General features: G+C 46.6%; 1 pseudogene; it reads left to right on the plus strand.

Annotated features, from left to right (window-relative positions):
* The first annotated feature begins 8157 nt into the window (after positions 1 to 8157).
* Positions 8158 to 8571, plus strand: LOC148163037 (histone H2B pseudogene; annotated as a pseudogene).
* The last annotated feature ends 344 nt before the right edge of the window (positions 8572 to 8915 follow it).

Raw genomic sequence — 8915 nt, forward strand, 5'->3', positions numbered from 1 at the left:
GTGGGGCTCGCCTTCTCGACAACTCGGAAGGAAGGACAATGGCGGCTGCCGAGGGGGCGCTGGCCCATTTACAGTTGCTGCATTTCCTGACGTCACGGGCAACCTCCATATCTGATTGGACAAAATGCAACGCAGGGGAGCGGGACTCTATGCCAGGCTGTGTCCCCTGTGATGGCATACCCTCGAGCTTCACATCACATCGGACAATCAGAGAAGGATCCAGTGCCCACTTAACTTGTTGGGACTTCGGTTAGAAGATCTTTCAAACATTCCATTTCATTGTGCCTTTTGTCTGCTCATTTTCAACATCAAAACAGTAACAGATCTTAGGAGAGTCCTGTTTTTATTGGAATACGTTATATTGCACATCATTACCATATTTCTGATAAGCAGTAAGTGCCATTGGATCAGGACATGCTAGAAACCAGGACGCTCTGGAGACCCAGAGTCAATGTGTCCATCTCTTAAAATGACACCAAATGTAAAGTGGTGGTGTTGGAAACACATGAGTACATAGGGAGAGAGGAAGAAAATGATGCCTGGGTTTAAACAGGCATGTGTAACAGGAGGTAGCAATATTGGAGCACCTTCCCTTTCTATTCAATTGCTTTGTGTGTGGGGGGGGCAAATTTTTTGGCAGGTGGGGAGCAGCACACAAGAAAGAGAGGCATAAATTGGACAAGTCCATTTTCATTTATCTACCCAAAGGCAGTATATTAAGAAATTACAATTAAGAGGTGTGTGGGGGGGTATTTCAACTGGTCATAAGTAATTACACATCTTATAATAGCTCCTGGTGGTGCTAGTTTGTAAATGCTGTAAGGAAGGGCCAGCAGAATGGGATAAACCAGAGCTGAATCTTATTTCCCCATGTTTTCTGCACAAAGCGAGAGGTGAGTATGTGAGATTGGGGTGGCTGTCTGTCGAAATGCTGAAATGCCTGGGGCCCTGTGATCCTTCAGGTGTGTCCACAAGAGATAACCAAAGATCCCAGAAATTCTCAAGCAGAGCTCTCCTGTGCGTGCCTGGCCTGCCCCAGTGGGGCAAGACCAGCGTAGTGCCCAGTAGTGCCCAGAGTAGAATGGAGAGAAAGTCAAGCAGCCACGAATCCCCAGCGAGCCTCCATTCTGTCACAGTCACTGGCATACCTTTTCAATTTTCTTGCCAAGCAACCAGATGCTGATCTTCTCAGATGGCAAAACCACTACTCACAAATAAATCAGAACAGGCCTGGGCACACAGGCCAGTTTGTCAGGACCGGTTTACTTACCTTTCCAAGTCACTACTATCATTGTCAGCTGCTCAGCCTAACTCAACAGGTGCCACTACAGGAGAGGAGAGGGAGAAGGACAAGTCCCAGAGGGCGCATTCCCAGTGTACTGCAAAGTCCTCTTCCTCCTGACAGCCTGGAACCTGCAGCTAGCACAGATGGGTCCCCCTGAAGATCCTTTCCCCTCTTCTGGCTTTCCAGGCATTGTATCAACTAATCAGAGTTGGTATTAAGCTTCCTGTTCCCTCTCTCAGAAGTACCACAAAAGCACGCCAGTGAGAAGAAAGGTCAACCAACAACACTTGTTCCCTGATGCCCCAGCAGGGGAGCTTCGGGAAGACTTCACCAGAAGCACCAAAATGGTAGGCTTTTCAGCTTTGGCTTACTGAGAGAGTCTGACCTCCATATCCCAGGCCCCTAGTTCCAGAGGAATGACTGGCCAATTTGGGGCCATTTCTCCTACTACTCAGAATGGACTGTTGTCCTGGGCTAAGTCACCATGGCTTGGGCAGGAACTCTCCCATGGCCAGCAGAGTGCTGGTGCAAATCAAGAGACATAATTGACGAGCCCCTGCCCCGAGTCCTGACAGAGACCCTCAGGAGAAACGGCAAAGACCATAGTCTCCAAACACAGCACACAAAGAGGTAGTCATACAGATAAAAACACCAGAAAGGTTTTTAGTGATTTTATCAGCATTTTCCAAGTTTAAAATTGTTTTCTTAACAGTAGTTAGGTTGTAAAAACAATACCCGCACACTAGAATTGCTGACCAAATATAAGTGTTGTTGGCTGGAAAACAAAACAAAACAAAACGAAACGAAACAAAACAAAACACCAATTTACCCAAATTGTCTAGGAAACCACCAGAGGGACCTATATTACTCAACTCTTGTTGATCCGACATTGGATGTGGCCAGCAGGGGAAGTCCCAGAGCTCGGACAAGGCAGCTCTCTGTAGTGGAGGGAGCGCCTAAAAGGGCTAATGGCCGAGGACTACCAGCTGACTGCACTCTCAGCAGCTGAAGCAGAGTCTGTCTTTGAGGAGAGTTCTGGTTGGAACATCTTCATGTCTATGATAGCCTCATTATCAAATGATACTCTGGCCACCCAGGCAACCGTAGTTTGACAGTGGTTTTCTCTCAGCACTAGCTTTGGCTTCCATTTTTGGTGAAAAGAGGTATGTTATCACATTGTTTGGTATTCCATTTTTAGGCACCGTGCCCTGTGGTCTGCTAGCTTGCTCTCTATGCTTATATCCTGGCTTTACTACAATGCATCCACGTGTGCTTCCTGAATCAGGGATATCATGGCTGCCTTAAATTTGGGGAAATTACCAGACATTTGTCTTTGAATATTATTCTTCCAAAATTCATCCAAGTTTCTGCTTCTGGAATGCCGCTGAGATGCATTTAATAACTACTTACCCCTTTCCTTAAGTCTCTTTGCCTCACTTCCATCCCATTTTTGTCTTTATCCTTCTATGAGGCGTTCTGTCTTATTTCTTTCACTTCTCTTCTAGCACACCCATTCTCTCTATCTGGTATGTGTCCTTTGTTGTGTAAACTTTGGTGGATCTTTTAATCTAGCGCTTAGTATTTTCAAGACTAGACAACCATTTAAGACATTTTTGATAACGAGTCGCTTCCTACTCACATTTTACATGTCTTGTAATTATTTTCTCAAGATGTTACTTATTCATGTGTCAGAGAGCGAGAGCGCACAAGCAGGGGGAGCGGCAGGCAGAGGGAGAAGCAGGCTCCCCGCTGAACAGGGAACGTGATGTGGGACTCGATCCCAGGACCCTGGTATCATGACCGGAGCTGAAGGCAGATGCTTAACCGAGGGAGCCAGCCAGGCGTCCCTCTCCTAATTATTTATATGAAAGTTTTAACCGTGTTTGGAAGTTGGCATTTGGTCATAATTCTTTGGAACTTTCCAGTTTGGTTTCTTGTTTAATTTTGAGAGGGGCGGCTTGTTTTGGGATTGTCTGCTTGTGTAGGAGGACTTTATCTGCAGGAATCCTGTAACAGCCTCAATTAAGGTTACTCCTCCAGGAAGGATTAGAAGTGCATTTGCCATGTGTCTGGGTTTCTGACTAGGAACTGTTGGCATCATGCTGGCAGTGCTAACCCGAACCCCAGAGCTACACCAGGACACTCGTGTGAAAGCACATTCTCAGGGAATTTTTCCCCCCCTCTCTCAGAACTAAGGACCGGGAATAGAATTTTCCTTGGCATCTCCTTTTCCCAGTAGGAAAGAGTCCAGTTTTCTCAAAGTCTGTGGTCATTCAAGCACCACTTCACGCAAAGCCGAGTATGTAATGCGATGGTTCTTACTTGCTCAGGCCCATGTAGCAAGAGGTAAACAACAACAACAACAATAATAACAAAGTGTACATTCAAATAGCCTGAGTTCAGATACATGGTCGGCATCAAGGGAAATCGTTTTACTACTATTAATCTGAGCAATTCTCCTCTGACCTGATGGAAGTGGTGAGAGAGACGTCCACGCACAGGCCTGAATTCATATCCTTCTCCTCATGGTTAAAAGCATACAACTAGTCAAACAAAGAAACAAACAGCAGGTAAAGTATAATTCCAATTTCCCACTCAATCACAGAGGCTGAGTACCCAGTAGGACTCTTACTGGTTCAGCCTGAGACACCTGACCGCACCCTAGGCCCAATGCTGCGGGTCAGCGGCTCCACATCTCTGAATGGCTAACTCACAGCTGACTGAAGCTTGAGTTGCCTTGCCTAGAAGCCTCCATCATCCTCATGAATCCCATCTGCAAATCCTGAAGGTTTGTGATTTCCACAAGAAAAGATTACAGCCTTGGGAAGAATAGAATTAGCTAAATCTGGCCTACTTAAAGTGTTAGCTCCAGTTACTAGGGACCCTGGAATAGGAATTGTTTCCTGAACTTTCTGATTTAGCGATTTCTGTACCTAGATTGGGTCCTGTCTTCTGTTTTTCCATGAATTCCATAAGAAAAGTAATGTTGAGTAAGTTGGATTGGGGGGCACGTGGGGGTTGCGTTGTTTAAGCGGCTGCCTTTGGCTCACGTCATGATCCCAGGGTCCTGGGATCAGGCCCCTCATCACGCTCTCTGGTCAGTGGGGAGCCGGCTTCTCCTCTCCCTCTGCCTGCTGCTCTGCCTACTTGTCCTCACACTTGCACTCTCGCTCTCTATCAAATAAATAAATAAATCCTTTAAAAAAAAGTTTGATTGAGGATGGTCGACTTATTAGTACTAGTTTCCCAGGGTTGTTGCTTATAATTTGTTACTTAAGTGACAAATCCACTTCTCTCAATCAGTCTTTACCGTTAACCACACTATTAGAGAATGAATGCTCACCAGATGGCCTGTGTCCTCAGTTGCCTTCAGAAGTGATCAGGGGTACTCATTTCCATTTTGCCTAGGCCTCAACATCCATTTTCCCTCACTGCATCTTGGAGTTTGTATCTGTCCCTCACCTTCACACTCCCAGTCTTCTCGGTCTATGTGGTGCATTCAGTGTTGTTTTACTCATGCTCCTATTTGATTTCTGAAAGTACGGACCAAAGCACCCAAAGGAGTGCCATACTGTCCTAATGGATTCCATTTCTTATTATGACTTCTCACATAAAACGCTACATATGAGACTGGTATGTAAGAGCAAGACGGAAAACCTTTGTGTGTCACATGGACAAACACGGGGACTTTGAAACAGCAACAATGAGCATGACAGAAAGGAAGTGCCTCAGTTGAATGCTGCTTAAGCAAAGAGGCTCACCGTTGTATCTTTGAAAACGGGCATGGTGGTGAAGAGCCTTTAGCTCCCCAAATAGTTTTCCCCATCTTGAGGCACTACCAAGGACAAATTACTGGCTGTGATTTCCTCATAATGTTTCCCACTGGCCTTAGAGAATACATTCCATACTTTTCCAAATCCTTTCATTAGATTTTTTAATTATTCCAGAGAAACAATAAGCAAGAAACCTTGCGAGGGTGGCCACTGATCTTAAATTCTTACTGTAACGATCCCAAGGAGAACTCCGGACATATAATGGCTCATCCGAGTTCTTCTACATTGGAACAAACAAAGAACAAAACAACAACAAAGAACCCGGACTTGGCACCTAGTGATGGAAGAGGCATTGCACCCCTTCACGTCTTTGCTACACACAAAAGCCTTCTCTGGTATCCTTCGTTTTCTGCAACTGCCCACCCTATTTTTCTGGAAGTCATATTGTTCTGCCATAGCTAAATAAATTTTGTGATGTGACACTTCAGGAGGTTCCTGGGGCACTTCTGATGGGCTAAGGAAAGTTTTTGGATTTTTGGAGATTATCCAGATTTGTTTGGCAGGGAATGTCATCGTTCACAGGGGCATTTACAAAGTATTTCAAGAGTACAAAAGCCATTCTCAAAATATCGACCAAAGATGGATTGCCAAAAATACCGTAATCAATTTCTAAAAATTGAAATCAGAGTATATTCACTTTTGCAGAGATTGGAAGCTAGAAAAATGAAAAATATGATAAAATTAAGCAACATTAATACCATCTTGAGGAAAAAGGTGGTGAATGAGGTCACCTCACTTCTCTAACGGGACAACAAGTAATCTATATGATGGAAGAAGCAGTGCATGTGCCCATGTACAGCTCGGTTTTCGCATCTCAGATGGGTTGTTCTATACCCCATCCCACCCTCCACCTGCACCAAAATCATATGAAGACATCCTTAACCCCCAGGACCTCCAATGGGATCATATTTGGAGATAGAATCCTTAATGAGGCAATCAAGCTAAAATACCGTCTTTCGTATGCACACTAATCCAAAATGATTTTTGCCTGTATAAAAGGGGGGAATGTTAACACAAAGACATGCGCATAGAGAAGAAAATGTGGAAAAACAAACAAAACAAAACAATAGGAAGAGTCAGTAATTTATGAGCCCGAGAGAGAGGTACCAGGATCTGATTCTTCTCTCACACATCTCAGAAGGATGTAACCTGGCCCACAACCCTTGATTTGGACTTCTAACCTCCAGAACTGAAACAATACATTTCTGTTAAGCTTCCCAGTCTGTGGTACTTTGTAAGGATAGACTTAGCACACTTATGCAGATCTTGATGCCGAAGTGGGATGATGTTTTAACAAAGGCTTAGGGAGTTGGGAGTGACTCTGAAACTGGGTAATGTGAGGGCGGGAAGAAACTGGGTAATGGGTAAGGATGGTAGCATTTTGAGATACATGGCAGAACAAGCTGAGATTGCTTTGAGGGACTTTTGGTTGAAATATGGACATGAAGTGTATTTCAGGTGAGGGCTCATACAGAAAAGAGGAGAGCTATGGGGAAAGACTTTATCATCTTAGAGAATACATAGAGCATCATGAAAATTATGTTGCTAGAAATGTGAGTGAGAAGGGTGCTTCTGCTGAGATAGCAGATGGAAATTAGAGGCATGTTATTGGAAACTTGAGGAATGGCCATCCTTGTTATCAGGTGACAGAGTATTTGCCCTCACCATGTGCCAGTGTTTTGTGTTTGGTGAAGACTAGAACGTTCACATGATGAGCTGGGACAGATAAGCTGAGGGGATTTGTAAGCACAGGGTTGAAGGCATGGCCTGGTCTCCCCTTGCTGCTCATAGTAAATGCCAGAGGAGAGACCTAAATTGAAGAATGTAGCGTGAAATGAGATGAAACTAGCATGCGATGATTTGCAACCTTCTCAGCCTAACCAGGTAGCCTGCTTTGGAAAAAGGGCCACGGGCGTGCCTGGAAAGCCATCAGTTGGGAGCTTAGGCATGTGACACGTGGGTCCAATCGACCATCTCAGCAGGAGCCAGGAATGGAGATACTGTTATGCAAGACAAACGTGTGGAGGACCCTACTGTGCAATAGCTTGAACCCTTTGGAATGTAGGGAAAGCCAACAGGTGTCTTATTCTGAGAATTTGATGCTGGCTGAAAGGTGGCTAGCCGGAACTCAAGGGAAAGAGATGGGACAGACAACACGAAGGAAGACTGTTGGGACTGCTGGGATTCGGCAGGCGAGAAAAGGGCCCACAGCTATATCTCACTGGGAACATGGGCTATTCTTCAGGAAAGGGGGCAAATGACCCCACAGAAGGTTCAGTGGCTGGCAGGGCTGCCACTGCCACTACAGACCCAGAGGCGCAATGCCAGGATCTGTAGAGCCATCTTCTCCTTGATTCCTGAGAACGAGGCCACCTCCTGGGTTCCAAAGTTTAGGAATACTTGGCCTTCAGAAGAAGGTACTGCAGCAGCCCTGGATAGGTTGGAGGCCGTCACTTCCCATGGCAAAGAGTGTGGGGCTGCCACCCCTTTTGGGAGCAGAGCTCGGGACCTAGAGCCAAAGAGGATTCTTTTCCACCCTTATGATCTAATATAATGTTTCCTACTAGGACCCAAACTTGCTCTGGGCCCACGAACCCTTGTTTCCCTTTCCAATACCTTGATTTTGGAATAGTAGTGACTGTCCTGTGCCTGTCCGTCCATTGTGTTTTGGCAGCAGGTAACTTCTTGTCTCCTGTCACACATTCTCAGCTGGGCAGGAATTACGCCTCAGCATTAATCAGAGCTGGAAATGCACCCTCATCTGGTGTACAGGATATTTAGATGAAATTTGGCCTTTGCATTGTTGCTGGAATGGGCGAATTCCTTCTCCGATTGTCCGATGTGATGTGAAGCTCGAGGGTATGCCGTCACAGGGGACACGGCCTGGCATAGAGTCCCGCTCCCCTGCGTTGCATTTTGTCCAATCAGATATGGAGGTTGCCCGTGACGTCAGGAAATGCAGCGACTGTAAATGGGCCAGCGCCCCCTCGGCAGCCGCCATTGTCCTTCCTTCCAGGCTGTCGGGAAGGCGAGCCCCACATGGCTGAGCCTGGCTGTGAGACCCCTTCTGGGGAATGCCCGGGCACGGAGGAACCCACAGCAGCGGACCCGAAGAGCCCGAAGCACGAGCAGCCAAGCCGCCAATGCCGCCGCCGCCGCCGCCGCCGCCGCCGCCCCAACAGTTTCGCCGCCTACTTCCCCAGGGTTCTGAAGCAGGTTCACGAGGGCCTGAGCCTCTCGCAGAAGACCGTGAGCATCTTGGATTCGTTCGTTAAGGACATCTTCGAGCGCATCGCCGACGAAGCCTCTCGCCTGGCCCGCTCCACCAAGTGCTCCACCATCACCACCAGGGAGATCCAGACAGCCGTGCGCCTGCTGCTGCCCGGGGAGATTGGCAAGCACGCCGAGTCCGAGGCCACCAAAGCCATCATCAGGTACACCGTCTGCCGATGAGCTGCCTCCAGACCACCTGACCACCTTGCAAACCAAAGGCTCTTTTCAGAGCCACCTCACTTGGCGGGAAAAGGCCTGTAGGCTTTAAAAAGTGGGACAAACTCTAGAGTTTTTGTTCTCGTTGTGGCATTCTGTGGATATTTAAAGTAGTTTTACTTTGAACCAAACATGATCGGCACTGCTTTCATCTATATTTGCGTGCAGTTTTTCCCTTGGACAACTGTGGACTCTGCTTAACCATGCCGCTTTTCTGGGCTTTCCTATGCGATCATTTCTGTTTGATATTTCTGTAGGTCCGCCTCAATGGGGGTTATTTTTGTTATAATGATGTTTACCTTTTTCTC

This window comes from Eumetopias jubatus, unplaced genomic scaffold, assembly GCF_037043125.1.
Source record: "Eumetopias jubatus isolate StellerSeaLion01/CBP00866 unplaced genomic scaffold, mEumJub1_p1.0 scaffold_11, whole genome shotgun sequence".
Taxonomy (NCBI): Eukaryota; Metazoa; Chordata; class Mammalia; order Carnivora; family Otariidae; genus Eumetopias; species Eumetopias jubatus.